General features: G+C 37.2%; 1 protein-coding gene across 3 annotated transcripts in view; it reads left to right on the top strand.

Moving 5' to 3' along the window:
* Ph4alphaefb (prolyl 4-hydroxylase subunit alpha-1) overlaps positions 1-21,185 on the top strand; it is a 150,177-nt gene that overhangs the window by 26,719 nt on the left and 102,273 nt on the right. The window contains exon 1 of one of the 3 annotated variants that reach the window (XM_077425701.1): positions 15,534-15,673. The exons of the other annotated variants lie outside the window; for them this stretch is intronic. The gene's annotated coding sequence lies outside the window, so the exon portion shown is untranslated. Of the gene's footprint in view, positions 1-15,533; positions 15,674-21,185 lie in introns of those variants that run through there. 3 annotated transcript variants of the gene reach the window in all.

Here is a 21,185-nt window from a genome sequence, read left to right as displayed (position 1 = left end):
ATTTTCATCGTCTTTCTGACTATGGTTCTGAAACGACCGAGTTTCATCCCAAGATGCAGTTACGTCCATTAATTTTTCATTCTTTTTCAAAACGCCGTTGAAGAATTTTTTTATGATATACTTAACGTGGCAAAGAACTAATTCTTATTATACGCAACGGAGAAGTGATATCGTATAACGATCGCAACGATGAACAAGTCCATTTTTCTTACACATTTTTGTGTAGTTTTTATATTAAGAACATCTTTGCGAAAAATTATCGTGGGACTCATGCTTCTTCCGCTTATATATATATATATATATATATATATATATATATATATATATATATATATATACACAACAGCTAACTCGAAATTATTAAACTCACGTGCAACATATCGTGCAGCATATTTAGGAGATCAAATCAGAATTCATCTCATGACCACTGTAAGACAAGAAAGGAAATGAAAAAGAAAAGATGATAGACGAGGCAGTTTCGAATCGACGTTTAGAGTAACTTTTTTGAGAGTTTTCTCAGGTCTTCTAGATTTTTTATTTATTTTTTTTTTACATGAAAACGAAAGTTATTCTAATTCATAATATTTAGATAATCTTTCGACCAAGATTTTTACTTTAATTTTGATTAATATTTTTTAACTTTAATTAAATATTTATATATACATATAAACGTTAGTTAAATATTTTAACTTTAATTAAAATTTTAATTAAAACACGACCCTTTATAATCAAAATTGTTATTCTTAAGCTATATTACTTTTTATAAGTTTATACTTTTTTTGCATATTAAATTGTTTCTATATAATTTTCACTTATAAATGTTTTATCTGCAAAGTGATACGCAGTTTTGAAGTTAGAAATTTAACTTCAACAATTTGAAGTTATAGAAATAACTTATTGTTAGTACGAAAGAATCATCATATTCTTACACTCTTTTCCTCGTACGCGTTGCTCTCGCGGTAACGTTACTTTTTATATGACGCATATGACGCATTTTATTAAGCTCCGTCGCCCGAGTCTGCCATACATTTGCATACCACGTAAGAGTATGCGTAGGTACGTGACTAATTGCGAACAGCATTAAAAGGGCAAAATTTACGTGTCACGAGACGGCGAGCGCGATTACGGAAGCGTAATAGTGAAGATGACGACGACCGACGACGACAACGACGTCGCGGGAGAACCTTGCGTTGCGTGCGTAAACCTGGGGATCACGTTATCTCTCCCTCCCCTGCGACTTCTCGTTCGTACCTGCTCGTAATCCCCCCTGCCTTCCCTTATTTGCCCTCGGGGCTTCGGGCGCAAACAGCGCAAGGATTACATGCTGTTTGCCGTGAATTGAAGCCACCGTAAATTCCGTGGTTTGCCGACTTCGCGAAGCGAACGCACTCGTGATGCAACGCGCGACGCCGAGCTGCACATCGACCTGTCAAAATATCGTACGATCCGGGGTTGCAAGAACTATAGAAAACAGGAAAGTATATGGAAATATGTTAGAGTTAGAGGATTAATTCCATTAATAGAATTAATGGAATTCCGCGCCGCCTTCTGCGGAAAGCGTGCATGCTTTTTTTCTATGGAATACCATTTTTCTTTTAGAAAAATATCAGTTTCCGAAAATTGTACGTCTTTTTTTGTATACCGTATATTTGAACGCTAAAGAGAGTCGGCGGCATTATCTCCTGTATCACCTGGTTCTGTCACAAGCGAAATTTTATTGATGGAATGCGGGGGGCGCTTCTCTCGCGACAGTTCGGCGCATGCAGGCATTTGTTGTCACATATAGATCGCTGATGTTATGCAATATGTGCACATTAGCCGACCATTTCTTTCTTTTATTCTCGAATAGAACGATTTCATTGTGCGAATACGGGTCGCGTTTCCGGGTAATTCCGGATAATGATCAAAGCCCTCGCGTTTGCTAATAACTGCATTAGTACGTTATATGTATGATAATTAAACGTGCACGATGCGTTGTGTGTGCGACAAGTTTATTGATATATTATATCAGTGCTTATGTTCGAACAATGTGACGATAAATTTTTATGTATATAAACTATTCGTTGCTTTTCTTTTTAAATATAATAATCACGAATAACTATGAGATTTTATCTATAGAATTAAAAATTACTTAGTCACTGAACTTTTTCTATATATTCGTTAGAAGATATATAGTTTTAACAACAAAATATCTGTACAATTATAATAATTAATTTATTCAGCAAATAAATAGAAATATAGATACCGTATTTTAATATTTTTTAGTATATCTGAACAGTTAAACGTTACATAGTCATTAAAAGTTTTCCAACAAGTTAACATGCTGTTTAATAGGTAGACTTGTAATTGAATTACTATTAAAAATGCGTGGTTTTACCCCTGCATGTAAAGCGAAAAGACGAGGAGCGTCTGCTTTAAATGGAAAAAAATGGTCGAGTGCTGCGCTGACAAGAAAAAGGCACGTCGTTCATTTTCATTCTGCTCGAATACCAATGGCTCGTTCTCTCACATGGGGTTCTCATTAGAAAACTCGTGAGCAGATTCGATCTCCGTTAATGGAGGCGACCACCTGTCTTTTCCATTGCGAAAATTTGTTCTCGTCCCGTTCTTCTCTGAATTCATGCCGGTGCTGAGAGTGCATTCCCATCGTGGCTCCATAAAAATACCATTTTATTTTCCAAATGTTTTAGTTTGCCGACCGAAAAGCATGTTTGTTTATTAATACATTCTTTCTTTTTACGTAAAGCGAAATTCGTTTCTTCTTCGTTTTCATCACCATCAATAAAACTACTTCATTTAGCGCATAGGAAAATTATAAGAAAACACAGTTTAAGAGAACCGAATTAAAGAAGAGTCCTCGGTCCTCGCTTTCGCTTTAATTTTTATTCCGAAATATAGATTTGAATATCCAGCGGTCGTAATGTGCATGCTCAATTACCCTCATTGTCCTCGCGATCGATACCGACGTAATCGATATACAATGGGCGTTCTCGTTTGTTTGCCTACCTTTGTGGACACCTACAAAGCGGGACGCGACTACGTGTTTGAAATTACCAGTGTAATCGACAGCATAGATCATTGGTACGTCTCCGGTAGTAAACGAATGGTAACAGAATGCAATGGCATTCGAGCAGCGTAAATCCCGTCTGATGAACATTATCGCCACTTCCGCGGTAGAAAAGTTGTTGCTAGAAAAATGTATATCTCATCTTTTTATACATTCGCTTTGCTTTTACCGTATATCGTTACGATTAAATACATCTTGGCTATATTTATTCAAATTCAAAGAGATGAAAGTTATGAATGTTACGCCAAGTATTGATATTAATAAAAGTCGTAAAAAAGTTTTGTGAGAGAGTAGTGCTATTCCTATTTGTAAATTTCTTAAACGGAGCTCGAGATTAGAGTTGGAAGATTATTTTCGTTGCGCGTTTGGCGTGCGGTGTGACAAGCTATTCGAGGCGCGCGGTCCCTTTGTAATTTCAAGACTGACGGCACGCGGCGCTATAATAAAGTATTCGTTCTCGGTTTGCGTCTCGCGGTTTCTGTTTCTCCCTGCGAGTCTCTTGCTCGGCCTAAGTAAATACTTGACGAAGCTGCAAACCTCAATATTGCGTCGTCTTCTCGCTGCAGACGACTGTGCATACATCTGTCGAGCGAACCGAGCGAACGAGCGAATTACGAATGCCAGTTGGACCGAATCGTGCTCGGAATCGTGCAAAATCATATCGCGTTCTTATTCCTTGCGATGGAATTAAGTATTTTGTTGACTTTACTAACTCTAAACCACGTGTAACGTATAAGACACACACACACACACACACACACACACACACACACACACACATCTTGGTTTTGTCGCTATAGTTTTTAGATTTGATGCGTGACTTACACATCTAGAGAGATTTATTTTATCAATATTTTATCATAATTGTGTGCTTTTACATAACTATTTTACAAAGGAAACGAGATATATCTTATCGTTCTTTACACGAATTGCCGAGCGATCTAGAAACTTATTGGATATCGCTCCATCTTCCGTTAGTTTATCAAATATATATCGCTTCCGTTTGGCAGGATAAATCTATCAGGTTCGCTTTGGCGCAAATAGATATATCAATAGTCCCCTCTCTCTCGGTCTCGCTCTTGCTCTTTTCTGCCTGACCGAGAAATTCATGAGTTTAATCGATGTCCAACTTTGCTGGATTTTTGCAATTTTATATCTGGACGAGTTTTAATTCTTTTCATTTAATGAAAAAAAGAAATATTATTATTATTGCACGCGGTTAATGCTCTGATGTAAAACATTACCGTAATTTCTTTACGGATTTTAGATTTCCGACATTGAATACACGATAATTGGAGAAAATTCGTGTAAAACGCAACGTCTAACTGTAACGAGTATAACACAACGTAAACATTGTGAATAATTGCGTGTCTGTCTGAGAGCGGTCTAATTATCGACTCGCTTCGAATACACAGGTTCAACGCGTTTATTTAGCACGCTGTAAAGTGATCGTCCGTGCAGTGATCGTCTCTGCCGCGGTAAACGAGGTTTCGCTAGGCAAGAGAGAACTATCGTCGAAATGTTACCGCAGCTCTTTGTGCTCATGGCGATTTTGCGGAATTAGTTACGAATTACCAGGCGAATTACAATGACGGTTTCCGCCTGTCTCTGGCAATCTCTGGTTACGGCACGAGCAGACGAAATAGGCAGCTTGATTTCTCGCTTGCGTGCTTTCTAATTATTCGCACGACCGGGAGTGCACTGTCCAGGTAAAAAATCAACTCTGCATTAATAACGCGTGTCTCTTTTCTCGATTTATCATATCAGAATGACTGAATACTAAAGGCTTCATAAATATCTGAATATACTTATTAAATGCATTTTTGAAGGTATATTTCGAAAGATTGCGTCATCTTTAAATATTATATACATAAATATATCATGATTACTCATATTGTAGAAAAATATGCAATACTAAACAATAATTAATCAACGATAGCTGGCATGCGTTATGCCTCAAATATAATAAAAAATAATTAGGTCGTGCTGCATATAAATTATTTTTAAAGTTTCTAATGAATTTCTAATAAATTTGTAGAAAAGATAATTTTCAATTTTCGTCTCGTAGATCGAATTTAAAACTTGTACGCTTAATGTATTTTATAGACGCTAAAATTTATCCATATTTAAAGCAATTATACCAAAAAAACTTGTAGTTTATTCAATAGCTTTTGCAGTATAATATTTTTCATTTTCTCTTTACAAGAAGTTATAAAATGTACACATATTAATATTCTAAATAAGATGAGATGATTGGAAAAATATTTAATGAATATTAAGACATTTATGTGTGATATTTTTCTTTTTTTTGGCTTAGTTAAAAAACGGGATTTTTCTTTAATGGATAATCAATTTTTCATTAATTCGCATAATAACGTTTTCGAGTACTACAATGTTTATCAGTTTATTTCGCTGTTTCACGTCTCAGTTCAGAGTACCTCGGACGTATCTTCGTAATAGGAATAATATCGAGGACAACGTAAAACGTTAAAATTGTCGGAATGAATTTATAGCCGTGTCATCGGCACTTTTCCAGTTGCTTTTAATTCGCCGTAATTAGTAAAGTAGAAGGAACGTACCTCGATGGTGAATCACAGAAATAATTGACTCAAGAAGGTTTTTAGACACTAACATCTTTTCCGTCTCTGGATAAGATGGTAACATCGATATGCAGCAACTTTCTTTACGCTTTCTACGTAGTTTAGCATATTTGCTTATTCTTTGGAAAGAGAATAGACTTTCCCCCGAACATACATCAGATATTCAAGAGTGATGCAATTTATTTACTTGGATTTTTGCTGCTTTTGATTTATGTGTAATCTTACTCATAATGCCACGCGTGGAGAAGCGACGAGACGAAATAATAAAATAAACTGGCGATAAAAATATATTCAATAATAAGCTGCACGGGATATAGGTATGGCAACTAAATTACCACGCAAAATTCTTTTATTAATCATTATCACAGTGATAATTCTGATGTCCAACTTTTCGGACACGCAATCTTGCAGCACAAAAAAGTTCCACGGACCATGCGAAACGTATAGCGACTCGGTTACACGTACCAAGTCTTTTCTCATGAATTAATTGTTAAGCGAAATTCTGCCGCTAATCACTCTCGTTCTGCCAAACGTCATTCGAGCATACACAGTAAAAAATTTAATGTCAATGAAAGTCCACTCTAAATTTTGTGTGGACTTTCATTGACATTAAATTTTTTACAGTGTACCTCGACGTCCTCGACAGATAAAGCGTGAAACTGGGTCTACGGAATCCGACATAGCCGTGTAAACTTATACTTTTGGCACGCGAACCCGAGATGAAACGGAGCGTGACCGAGAAGATGTCTTCGCCAACGGAGCCGATATTCCTCGTTCTTTGTCTCGCACGATAAAGATGATAATGCCGCTGAGGCTCCGACCTCCGACGTGTCTCGACTCTAATCTACATGTTATTGGCTAGCTAAGTTGTCAGGCGACAGTGAGATGAGTTTAATAACATAGCTTGTACAAGATGATAAATCTATTCCTTTTGTGATCTCGAGTATATATGTTTACGTTCGTATTTCGAGGAAATTAATTATAGAAATATTTACCTACACATATCGCATAAAAAAATTTTATAGACAGAAAGAAAATTAATATTTCAACAAAAATATCCGCACAACGACTCAATATCTTCTTTCTCTTTTACATAATTTTTTCACCGTTACAACGAGATTATTAAATATAGTCGTTTCGATAAGAATTTATAAAAACTTGTCAACTAATCAATAAATAAATTTATTGCTGCACGAGAGGTGCGCGATACTTCGCTATCAATTAGCAACTATTAACTACGCTCTCATGCTTACGACGTAATATCCCGCGTTTGCTGACATTACGTTGTGGTATTACATTAAATTAAATTATACATTATGCATCAGCTCTAAAAGCGAAGTTGCGGGGAAACGCGCGTAGCCCGCGGCGAACTCAAACACAACAATCATTGTTATTGCAGATCCGCCTAACCTAATGACATGAAAAGCCCTTTGAGACGGGAGATAATATGTTAATCCGGATAGTAGAGGTTGTAAATCGACGTCCGCATATCCATCCGGCGCGTTATTCTCCTGTGGCACTTTCTCAAATATACCTACAGGGCGATTCAACTTTTGCGAATGCAAATTGCGCGTTAACGTTCTATAATATTGAAAAAAATTTCTTTTCGTCACAACATCATGTGACTTACACTTTACGATAGCAGTCATCAATCCCAAAGCAAATTTGCTGCGTTAAACTTGCTTATATGTTTTTAAGCAAAATCGTATACTCTTAACTCTTATACTAAATAATTACTTTTCTCTATTACTACTAAACTGCCGATCAAATACGATTAATCATATATTTTTATATACTTTCTATTTACTCTTACATCTTCTCGACAAGATCATATATCACGATTTACCTTACATTCTATAACGATTAATGAAACGGCAATGTAGATTAAATCTATAGGTATCGTGTCCAACGTAGAAAAATTGAATTATCTCTTTTTATCAAAAAGAAATAGATTTTACTACATTTATCTATGCAATTTGAAGCGCTAATTAGAAAAGCAGTATGCTCTGTATAGGACGCGGGCGGGATAATCGGACGGACGCGATATGAGAGGGCCCATGCCTTTCAATGACGGGAACTAATAACGCAACTCGCAGAGTTTCGGCGCGACATACGCGTCTCTTGCCGCACCGGCAAGGTGGGAATTCCCTATTGCATTGCAGACCCGTCGTTAATAATTCATGTACCCGACGCGATGCAACCGTGTCTAAACCGTGGATCCTCGCGTATAAATGATACCTTTCGGCGACGATCACGTAGCCGTGCAACGAGACAAAATCTATCGGGAATTCCGACGTGAATGCGACCTAAAGGTCCACAGCCCGCAATCAGTTACAATACTTGGGACCGGGAAACCACACCTTTGCGTTTCATTGCTCGCCAAAATATCTACTTATCCTGAAGTCTGACGAAGTTAATTTTGCATTCTCGCAGTTCCTGCAGCAAGTAATTTTAGGTTTTGTACACTTCCGAATTGAAGGACTCTGTATCTTCCCGCGGGAATGTTCAATACTGACCTATGTCGATATATTGTCTCTTGTGTCCCAGCCACCGCGAGCAATCATGGCCATAATTACATTTTCGAAAGTAATACGCAGACCGCTCATTAGCGCGTCGCGATCTCGCGATATTAACACTCGGAATATTAAATGTCCAACAGTTGGACTGTTCTTTTGTTAACGTATATACGCGACCATCCGTCAAACGTTCCGGCATCGGCAGACCGGAATTTCGGTCGCGTCGATCAAATTATTTTGGACGCAGCTTCTCGTCATTTGAATAACAATAAACGACCACCGTGCCGCATACCCTTGTGAGAGCACGAAATTGAAAGAGAAACAGCCGGATGCCCGCGAACGGGAATATCGATGTCGCATGCGGTGACGCGTCGGAAGCCGAACGTGCTAATTGAATCGTTTTGTGTCGTTCATGCCGACACCGGGCGAATTTAACGGCCGATTACGCACTATATGCCACTGAACAGGAACGTAATATCGCGCCTACCCACCCACGTGAATCGGATGAAATCGGCTACACCGTCCGTTCCCGCCGCGTACTCGTAAATCCGATCCCTCGCCTCGCCTCGACGCGTCAAAGAAGCGACAGAGCCACGCGTTTGCAATTTTAATCATCCGCGTCGTGGATTTTAATTTGTGGCATTTTTCTCATGTGTGGGATCATTATAATTAATCGTAGCGTATCAACGCGAGCTCAAACGCGTTTGCTTTATCGCAGAGAAAATTCATTTACTGCGGCTAAAATACAATACTTGAAAATAAATCATGCGACTTGAGTTGGAGCAGTTTTTATCATTTTCACTGCGATGATTGTTATTTATTTTTCATACGTTTTTATTATTTATTTTTTATTATATGCGTTCAAAAGATATCGATATTGATAATATTTTTCGTGACGTGTAACGTTATCCAAAGTTATAATACAATTTTTAATGTACATTTTAGTTTGCGATAAAAATTCTTTTAGGTCATAAACTCAATTAATTTGGTCCATCTGCACCGGATAAAAAATTTCTCCATAAATAAAATTTTCAACACACATCGTTTTTCCCGCATTTAAATTATTGTACGTCGATATTTTAAATATGTAAAAATTGCGTTACCAATCATGCACCAGCCGTCAATCAATGGTCACCGCATCACAAATATATTTTAAATATATCGATAATTTTTTCAGCATAATTTATTGTTGTATCGGGGCATGTCGAGCACGGTATTATTATCAATGCAAAATGTCACCCGTATAATAATACTAATAATGCACGCAAGATTTCATGAGAAATTTGTATAAACTATAATAAACGGTTCCTCTGCACGCTCGTACGCGATTGTGCACGCAAATTATGCGTGTGTCATGCGTGAAGCTTTGATGCTATATATACGCGTGAATCGCATTACTGTACAAATGTCTAATTCACGATGGGCTGTTTATAAAGGAATATCAGCAGGATGTAAAATCAAGTGAGCGAATCGAATATCGCTAAAATATAATAAGTCACCCATGTCACCCGTAATTTCAGCCGTTCGATGCCAATGATATTAAACATGAATAATTCATCCGTTTCTTTGTCACTATAATACGCCAGTTGAGATTTTATATACAATACGCGTAAAAAAATTCAAATTATAACGCTGTACTTTTTGGTTAATTACTATAGAAATAGATTTCGCATTTATCCGCGACATATATCGAGTGTCTCGAATCAACCAAAGCACATAATTTTGACGAGCGTTGATCAAAGTATATTTTTGTTTCATACTATCGCGCTTTTCGCCCGATTTAATTCGCAGTTGGCGATACGGGCCGTATATTCCAAATCATATATATTGAAAGTTGCAACGGGACGCGTAAAATACCGCGCTGCTTAAATAAATCGTTTCTCCTCTTTCCAGTCTCTACCGCAATCTATCAGTGTGCGTCAGCCGTCGCACCTTCGCGCGCTGGATAATTTATTGCAGGGTGTATCGGGCCGCCAACAATATAACCAATCTGATGGTCGGCAGAATGCAGTGGCCGCGAAGCGCCAATAAATATGGATGGAGTAGTAATAAATTATAGCTGGAAAAGACGATTAGAACGCGGCTATAAATTGCTACGGGTATATATCACGAGCGTACGACTGCGCGACTGCGCCACTGCGCCTTATGGCAACCCCATATGTCCGATAATATGGATATTTTTTGGCCTTTAATCCGTTTAACCGCGAATATTCATATAGCTCCATCCGTCCGCCGCCGCGCCGCGCTGGCCGCGACCGCGCCGTTCGTTTTTAGCTCGTCCATTTAGATTACGATGCCCTTCGTGCCATCGCGTGCGATATCGTTGAATTCTACAGCTTTGATGAAAAACGCTACACTAGGCAGATAATTCTATAATTATAACGAAACACGGAGCGTGGCAAAGTTTCGCAATTCTCTCTCTTTCTCTTTTCTTGCAGAGAGAAGCATTTAAGTAATAGAAAGTATTCGAACGTATTCGTTGATATATATTTCAATCGTGTATTGTTACGGCGATAAACCTACAACGAAATCGTCGATGTCCCGACAAAGGCGAGGGTGCTTTTGTACCTCGCGAGGTGCTCCTCTAACCTCGCGAGGTGCTCTTCTACCTCGCGAAACTTGTCAAAGTAATCTTTTGCATTCTCTTATTTCATTAAATACGAACACTATTATATGAGAATTATGAATTTCATTGTTCTCGCGCTAATTTCACAGCGTGCACGGCGATAAACCTACAACGAAATCGCCGATGTCCCGACAAAGGCGAGGGTGCTTCTGTTCCTCGCGAGGTGCTTCTCTAACCTCGCGAGGCGCTCCTCTAACCTCGCGAGGCGCTCCTCTAACCTCGCGAGGCGCTCCTCTATCTCGCGAAACACAAAATGTAGCGACATATAATGCGAGATTAGCTCTTAAAATTTATTTAGAAACACTTCGTTTTATTAATTTATTAAACATATTATATTTTCGGGGTAATAACTATTCCGGTAACCATAATAATGATTTGTCAAAGTAATCTTTTGCATTCGCTTATTTCATTATATACGAACACTATTATATGAGAATTATGAATTTTATTGCTTTCGCGCTATTTTCACAGCGTGCACGGCGATAAACCTACAAGAGACCGTAAAATTATACATACGCATAAAAAATTAATAACAATTATGGAAACCGCGGATTGTCTCAAATACTTGCTGAATCGTTTTGTTATCACAAGGATGTGGTCCCATAAAAATTTGGAGGGAATCTTTCTTTGCGATCGGTCGCCGCTGAATAAATTATGAATAAAAAATTAATAACAATTAATATAAAACCGCGGATTGTTCCAAATACTTGCTGAATCGTTTTGTTGTTACAAGAACGTGATTCCCTAAAAATTTGGAGAAAATCGTTTTTTGCTATGTTCTACAATTATATATATATTTCTCGAATAATCTATAATAATTAAAACATGTTTTTATATCAAACCGATGAAAAAACAGTTTGAATATTGTAAAAAACATTTATATATAAATAAATTTAATCTTCATTAATTAATAATATCTAAGAAAAGCCCAGCGGCTAATAATAATTAACCTACGATACGTTCGGACCCCCTGAGAAACCCATATGATATTCGGCCCTGTCCGCGGGACGTTCCGCTGCTAGCTCCCGCTGCTAGCTTCAGCGACATGTTAAATTGTTAAGATAAATGTGGAAGGTAAATTGAAAAATGTATTATTAACGTTATTAGTCGGAATTTTTGTGATATGCAATTTGATCATTATTCGTAAAATATCCATTTTATAGGAATGTTGGTCACATTAATCGTTAACGACAAATATCATCAATTGAATAAAACTCGTGTCAAAGGGAATGTATAGTATCGTACACCGAGTTTAACACGAAATATTTATAATGCTTTTATCGCGATTTCCGCGCGAGTATATATAAATTATCGCGCAAATCACAGTGATCTGAAATGTGAATTAGACGACGCGTATTGAGTGGCGTAATTGCCACTCAATTCAATTCCTATCTGCTTTCTAAGAGGCTCCAATCCATCGGTATACGTAATTAGGGAAGAACCAAACGGCAAAAAACCAGGGGTGATCGACGATAATGCACTCGCTTTCTTACCGCGAGATATGAAAAAACGAGATGGATTACCGCTCAATCTCTTATCGCTTATCGCTTTAATGCATTGTTAATTGCAGTTCAAAATATCATTGCAGTTATTCTGTAGATCGAGTATCACGTGGAAAACCCGTTAGAAAAACTGTTTTTTTTTTAACAGTAGAAACCAATTTTTTGACCGGTCCCGCAAGTTGATCAATTCATCTAGGCGCAAAGCGCTTGCCGTTTATTATATTTTTAAGGTAATCGGCACCTGTGTCAAAGCGGCGATTCTGTCCAATTTTTTTTCAGCGGAATATTTTCAAAGGCTACGCAAAAAATGAGAGAAAAAAGAGCACGTGTGTCACTTGTAACGAGCAAAACCGCGGGGTTCGTTACCAAAAATGCGAATTAACGTAACGCCTCGCTCGGTTCGTTTCCCCCTCCCTTTTTTTTTATACGCTTTTATACGGCATGTTTGGCGTCGCCGGGTTCGGATACCTGCATGAACGCTATTTTCGCTTTTGAGAGTCCCCGAAAAATTTCACAACGCTGCGTACGAAGGTCTCCACAGCTCGCAGAAATATTTCTCCCGGCGCGGGCGGAGTAATTTAGTTGTTACACATTTTTTGCAGCAGATTCGCGTGTTTGTGATAAAATATAAATTTAACCGGGCAATCGGGTATCTATGAAGAATTCCAGTCGTCCTACTTCAATACTTCAATTATATCTCGTTATTATTGGCAAATCGTAAGAGAAAGTTTGATGTTATTGTATTATAATTGAATACCTCTATACTGCTTTGGATTTTTATATAAATATTCGAATCTGGAGTGTTCTTAATCTGACAAAATATTCCAGTCAGAATGTTGTAATGTTCAGAAATTTTGAAATCAGATCTAAACTTCAATATTTTGGATAATAAGAATGTATAATAGTAATAATAATAGATTTATATTAGCGCAAAATATATCAGGCTAGGAAAGCTTGAAATTTTAGTTAAAGTTAAGAAAATATTGATTTATTAATCGTAAAGTTGATCAATACTCATTTATAGCGTTATCTATTTACACATATACAAACAAAATTGATCGGGTGAAATATAAGATGAATGAGATGCGATTATCTTCATGATATACAGGCATAATTTTCGAATTCAAGTACGGATGAAACTTTCGCCGAAACTTGGTATCCCGCGAGAAAGAGTCGTCACGATAAATCTCGCAAGATATACGGAATAACTTCTTATTGCCGGAACTCTGCGAACGTAAATCTCGTTCTCCCTGTCGTCGCTAATTCTGACTACGGCGCGTCACATCTCGAATCGCGAACCAATTTCCGAAAACCGACAAAACTCGGAGAACTTTTCCTTCCCGTTGGTGCTTTTGTTGAACTTTGACTATCGAAGTATTTACCATTTTTCTCATCTATATATAGCGTCGCCGTTAAGTCGTTATTCCGATAAATCGGATGATGTGATGAAAAGGGGATGATCGATGCTATGTGCAAGAAAATTAGGCAATTTGATTATATCACTCGCGATAAATCTCTCTTTATGATGTATACATGTGTACTGTATAGAAAACGTTAATCGCCATGAAATCGATCGACGCTTTTAAGGCTCCTCTCTTTCTCTCAACCAGGTTAATTCCAAAAGTCGAAACACGACGAGAATGCACAATCGCGCACAAAAGTTCGTACATAATATATATCAGGGAAATTCTGCTCGCGCATGTACCTACTCTCTCGCCCGCTGCCGCTTGCCTCTGCAAAAAGCCGTAATGGAGTTTCGACGTTTGTCGGCATTGTTTCGCTATTTTGTAAGCCATCGAGAGCGCGGATCGTCTCTAACGGATTGCTTGATTTTACGGAACGCCGAAGGGCGAAAATGCAAGTTACAGCACATGGGAACGTCTGTGTTCGTCTGTTTACAATCCTGGAAAACGCGCCATTCTCTCTCTCTCTCTCTCTCTCTCTCTCTCTCTCTCTCTCTCTCTCTCTCTCTCTCTCTCTCTCTCTCCTCTTTCTCTGTAATCGTCTCTAGAAGCTCTTTGAGACTCTTCAGAACTCCGCTAAAATCGCAAATGCTTCGCTCGATTCTCCATCCTCACGCTCGTTGTCGCAGCTAATCATTCGCGCAACTAATTAGTTCTTGCGCGTTCTCTAAGCGGATTTAATGTCGCGTGCGTTGTAATCGGATCTTTGATGTCATTATTATGAACTTATTTCATATATACGAAAGATATTTAAAAAATCGTGATGCTTCACGATAAATAGTGAAATATATATCCAGCCTCGAAAATTTAAAGGAAAAGTTCTTATTTTTATCATATTATATATTGATAGTTGTTGTATTGATATCTATTTGTTTTTTATATCAGTTTTATCTCACATACACATACATTTTGATAAGACTAGATTTTATTTTTATAAGATTATTATTATATTATATATATTACTCTGTTTGGACTCCTAAATTTGTTAGATGCTTTCAATGCTACGCGAGTCGTGGAATATCTCATTCGAATCGGATTTGACTTGCGTAAATTCTTGCGACGCAATCGATTTTCCTTATTTTTTTTTCTCTCGTTGTTCAATTTCAAGCGATGCACTTTTGGTAAATCGATATATATATATATATATATATATATATATATATATATAGGCTTATTTGGCCGTGACAAACCAGATTTTTGCGGGTATTTCGTATCATCCGCGGGGATTTAATTCGGTTTGTCGAAAATGTTGAAAGGCAAATCGAAGCTTTAAGGAGATTATTGGTCACCGATACACCATTTTTTTAGTCCGAGAAACGAAATACAGCGATTGAAAAAATTCTGTTTGCCAAACTAAAAGCCCAGTTTCGATTATATAAAAAAAATTAATCTATTTATAACATAGATTCGATTATGTATATACTAGGTTGTTTGTGTAAAAATAGAAAAAAGAAGATATTTACAATGAGAGAATATTTATTCACAACAAAAATTTAGATAACACGGTTTTTATATTTATCGAGCTCGAATGTATAATGCCGCCGTTTAATTAACTTTCTTTCGTAACATTTAATTCCAGTTCTCGTGGCGAAAGAAGAAAGAGAGATCAGTAAAGACTCGAAATTCCATTACGAAAATAAGAAGAGGAAGCGGACGGATAAAAATCACTGAAAAAATGGATGAAAATCAACAACGGGGACCGATATTCCGGTCGCTTAATAGTCAACACGAATCCTTCGTCAGATTTATTAACACGACACCTCATGCTATTACCTTATACTGGATGGATTATCAAGGACAGGCAATTAGTTACGGCGATCTGTCACCTGGGGACTACAGAGAAATAAACACGTTTCATACGCATCCGTGGATTTTCGTCAATAAAGAAACGGGTGTCAGGTATGTGTAATAATCATCATCTTGCCGATATTATATCGGTAATAATCCGTATGCGATAAACTATTTCTAACGAGTTATGGATAATCGTAATTTGCAATAGTATCAATAATATTTAGGCATAAAAAGATACGAAGTCTTGCCTTGAGAGCAAACCAACGTTTATATTATAGGAATATAGGCTAACATTGCCCCGCAGTTTTATTCTTAAAATACTAAAAAAATGAATATAATATATATTATCCATATTTTCAGATTAGTTAAATTATTTTCTATTTATCTAATTGCACAAATTGTTTCGTCAATAAAATTAATTGTCGTGGGTTAATCGTTTCGTGTTTCTAATAGAGATTGTCATAAAGAGATTAGTAAAAGGCTTCTGTTTTCGCCGGTTTATCCACACATTCTGAAATATTTTCTTCGATATATCTGCTTCGAATAGAGACAGATTAATAATGCTTAGGGCAAAACGATACAGGTACTTGGTGGACCAGCGCGACGTTTTCTTTCCTCCGCCGTGGTTTCTCAAGTACCGTGGCGTTAGTCTGAGTGGACTGCCGAAAAGAATCGAGAGGGCCAACGTTTACATCGTTCTACCGATGTTCACTCTGCAACAAGTGTCACTAAGAGTCATCAAAAACTGTCTTACGTACGACTCGCAGGCTTTCCTTCTCGACATTCCGCGAAGTCTCCAGTTAGAACTCTTTACGATGCTACCGAGAAAACCTCGACCCTCGTAACACGTTCTCACCTAACGTGCCATCGTTTTTACGCGATTAGGATAGTAGCGCGATTAAGATAATAACGAAAGAAAAACATGAGACGTTTATATAACTTTTGCAAAGATATGAAGAAAATGTTTAACGAGTTTTTATTCCCTTTTTGTATGGAAAAGAATTGAATGAATCTTTTCGTTTCTTTTTTCGTGGTACGTGCACAGTCATGTACCGCATATTATTTAATATTATTACATGCAAAATGCAGTTCTTAAGGATATGCTTAGGGCAAATTAATATTTTTTGGTTGGAAAGCAAAAATATATATATTTTTTATGTAATCGAAATCGAACAATCTTTTACAAGAATATTTAAAACATGACGAGGTATTTGCGAAAATTAGAATTTGGCTATTGCAATAAGAATCTGTAACTTAAAATTTTATCGTAGGCAAAAATATGGTTTTCTTTCAACTCAAGAAATGTTTCAAAAAACCGAAATCTGAGAGAGAGAGAGAGAGAGAGAGAGAGAGAGAGAGAGAGAGAGAGAGAGAGAGAGAGAGAGAGAGACGTGTTTGCGCAAAGTTGCCATTTTTATTCGCCATGCGTATTCATCTCTCACGACCAAATATGCAATAGATTATTAATTAGTATGTCGTGAATATTTTATATTCACAAAGTCGTATTATTTATGAGAGTGTTCGGCCATGCGTGACAAGATATATGTATATATATATATATCATTGTTTGATACGAATAAATATAAAAACGAATCTCGCTGATGTCCTCTAACTCTCTATAACGATTTTGATTAGATACGCCACTCAGGAAGTTTCAGGAAAATCGTCGATAGTAATCTGAGCTCGTTTCCGCAATTTGTTATTGTTAGCAGAGTTCCGAAGATATTAACCGACTCCTCTTCTGCGTCTCGTCCTTTTCGCTCCTTTCACGTTCCTCTCGTTTTCCACGTGAGCTCGATAGATATCCCGAAAACTTTTCTTCGTTAATTAACAGTTAGCCAAGTATCGAACACGTTCAGAAGTGAAATGTATATAGCGACGCATTCGTCGTCAAAATGTAATTTTTGTCAAATATGTCAAAGAATATTGTAATAAATAAATATATATTTACAGTTGTATGAAAACAAAATATATGTGTTATGCTACTACAAAAATTGTACGGAAAATATATATTTTTAAGTAATACCTGCTTCTTAAAATGATTTACACATTGAAACCTTTAGATACTTTTATTTCAAGGAGCCCATATGTTTCGCGAGAGAAAAAGAGAGAGAACTCACTTTTCGCGTCTGAAATAGTCGTTGAAGTAAAATTTCAGTGAAACTTGATAAAAATTCGACTGCTATTTCACGAAACGCGAGTGCATGAATCATGCACTTTTACTGCGCCTTTCATGCATATATTTTTATTATATGTAATAAGGGGTCGCAGGTGAAGGAGAGGGACGTGGAGAGGTGGCGCGGAGAGGTCTGTCGGTAAGTCAATTTCCACCGTGGTTATTCGAGTAGTCAGCAATCGATTAAACACGCGCTAAATTGACTCTGGTCACTTCCTCTTAATCCATCCTGACCCTAATGGGTTTTAAACCGTCGCGGAATGTCATCGGACGACCCGTCTGTGGTCAGACTTATTGCCTATTCTGTGGATTAATATCCGAACATAACGTAAATTCCGTGCTTTGATCAATCGAGGGTACGTTGAAGTTGACTCTTAATTAAAGTCTCGTCATCGATAATGGAGTTGACAGTTAAAACAAATAAAGAACAAAATTTTAGGTGCTGCTCGAGTATATAGTGTGAATTTTCTGAGAGTGTATCCTCTCGCATTCACTCGCGATGTTTACGGGACGTAACAAAGAAAAGAGGAGAAAACGGAGAAAAGAGATCGTGATCTACGCGATCATTCTGTGCAAGACCACGAGCAGAGAGAGAGAGAGAGAGAGAGAGAGGGGGGGGGAGAAACAAAAGTTGCGAAATTAAGGTAGTTCGTGGGAGCAGCTAAAAATTCTTGCCTCGTATAACATGTACAATCAGATGAAGATACTAATTGTAAATCTTGAACAAAGAACTAATTAAATATGAATAACATAGAAAGTTGAATATCAGTAGCGTGCTAATAATTGAGAGTCATGCAATACGCTACTCATTGTCAGAAGTATCGTATTAAACTTATAGTAATCAATTTTCTAAAAACAATAAATCAACGCATAGACGCGCTATTAGGAAATAATTTATAATAGTGCGATACGTGCAACTCTCTGTGTTTATTACGTTTAATTTAAAATTAAAAATTCAAGCTATCAATTTAGATTTATCATTTCATTAAAAGCCGGATTAACGATACGCATATTATTTTCAAAATACCGATGGTCAGTTACTATAATAATTGCAATGCGAATCTCTCGAAATTTGATATGAATAACACGAAACCTTTCACATATTGCATATGTCATTTACAATTGTAACTATATGGACCCATCGTAGCATTGAATAGCTAAAATCACCTGTGCGAGGAAAACGTCAGATTATGCAAAATTTGAACATGATCAATGGAGAGCCATTCTGAAATCTGTGATTTCAGATGCAGGAAGGGCACGCCACGTTTCTCCTCAATTGCAGCGTTACGTCGCGTACGTAACGTTGAGATTAACAAATAGATCCGAAAAAGTAAACTAGGGCAATAAACAAAGCGCAGCGCGATAAATTGTATGTGAACGTAATTAATTGTACGAGCGGGTTTAATTAAAAGAAGCGACTCAACGAATGCAACATAATTGTAACAAGTCACTCTTCGTTTTCGTAATTACGTCGCAAATTGCTATTTAGGTACATTCGGTTTAAAATCAGTGACAGCTACTTATTGAAATATTAATCGCATTTCCACCGAAAGCAGAAAATTACCGCCGCTCTTAGCATAGCGTCCGATTGCGACGCTTAATCGGTACAAAATCCGACCTCTCTCCCCCTCCCCCCGTGTTTTCTACGAATACATCGTAATTACCAATTAGAAGTAGCGACTAATTACGAGTAATTACGAGAAAACGCCGCGCCCGTAGCGATGGGTTGTTCTTCTAATTAGATATCGGCGCAGGCGTCGCGCGATGCCGTTGTCGCATTCCATGCAGGCAACGACGCGCGCCGCCCACGCCGGTCGATTCGCGCTCGCCCCGTGCGATTCACCGATTGCTAATTAATTGGCGTACTAATTACGGCGACGTGACTTCAACACTCGCTTCGCCGTTTACCATGGAAATGCCACAGCCTCTTTCCCGATGCATTATGCGCGTCGACGTATTGCGGCAACGATATTCTGCGGCGTTCCGCAAATTTTATTTAATTTTGGTAATGGGTTATACGTAAAGAGCATACTTAAAGTTTCCAAGTGGTTGTCGGTCGGCATTTATGGTACGGAAAATTCTTTAATTATATTTGTAAGCCAACATTTCGTTAGAGAGCTTAATTTTTTGAAAGTAAACTTTTGAAAAAGTTATATATATATGTATATCTTTTTTAAAATATCGCATAATAAAGCGAAACGTCATCGTCCACGTCAAATAAATATATATTTAATGAAGATAATGAGCTTTTCTCAATCAGGGAGGATCATATAAATAATACTTCGAAATTTCTGGCTGTAATGCGCCCCTATATATATAAGTGGACGTACGCGAACTAATTGCTCCCATATATACGGTTTAATTGCTCCAACTGCAGCAGCAACGGAACGATTCTCAGAACTTGCTGTCAAGTGAGAACCTGCTTAAAGAAGTTACTCCTCCTTTCCGTTCGTATCTGGTAAAAGATGCGGCGATATAGCGCTTGTCTTAAGCGCCGACTCCGACGGTGCGATGTAATAAAATGAAGTTTCATATTACGACGCCTTAATAACTATTAATTTCCATCTCTTTAACCCTCTAAATTAATGAATATTTTACGAGAATTTATGGTTTCGCATATAATATCCCAGCTATCAATAAGGCTTGGAAAACTGGACAAAAAAACTTACATTACGTTCTTAGAAAAATAAATATGAGATTAAACAATCGATTTTTTTCCTTTTTGTTGATTGAATCGCAAACTGTCTTATTGATTTGTCTTATTACGAAAATAAGTCGAAATAATTATAACGATAACAAGAAACAGATTGTGTCGTTAAGTCGGTATCGCGCATATGTCATGGGTCAAGCGGTAACGGGTGGTCGAACAATTTAAAAATATACCATTTGGAGAGAAAAATCTGACAAAACACAAATGGCGAGCATACGTTTGAAGACGGAACGACGGACGTTCTATTTATTTTGTGTTTTTTTTTTTCAACGATAACGACGCTGATCTGGATTTTCTGTTAACAAAAGAGCTTGAAAGCCTCTCACGGATGTATGCAATTGCAAATATTTGATTTGTAACGGTGCAATGTTTGAACAGCGGACGCGCAAAAATAGAAAAACGCGGAACGTGACGCGCGACAACATTGGTACTGATAATTTTTTTTGCGATATTTTTTACAAAAAAACAATAATTTATCTCGCGTATATAGCAAAACTGCTTGCTGGCACAGCATATTTTATTTTATACTATCAATACTATCATGGCACAGCTTATATTTCATTTTATACTATCAATACTATCATAGCAAATGTCATTATTCTTTATGTAGAATAAAAAGATTTCTTAACAGACTCTCGATTGATCGAAAGTTCCGATGGCGAAGTATCTGTGTATAATTATTTTGTTTTATCTTTTAACATTTTCAAATAGCCGAATAATTATTAATTTCATAT

The sequence above is a fragment of the Temnothorax americanus genome, unplaced genomic scaffold, assembly GCF_048541705.1.
Source record: "Temnothorax americanus isolate GAGA-0224 unplaced genomic scaffold, ASM4854170v1 Scaffold9, whole genome shotgun sequence".
NCBI classification, from domain to species: domain Eukaryota; kingdom Metazoa; phylum Arthropoda; class Insecta; order Hymenoptera; family Formicidae; genus Temnothorax; species Temnothorax americanus.
Note: the sequence above shows the minus strand (reverse complement) of the source record. Positions and strands in the feature narration are given on the sequence as shown.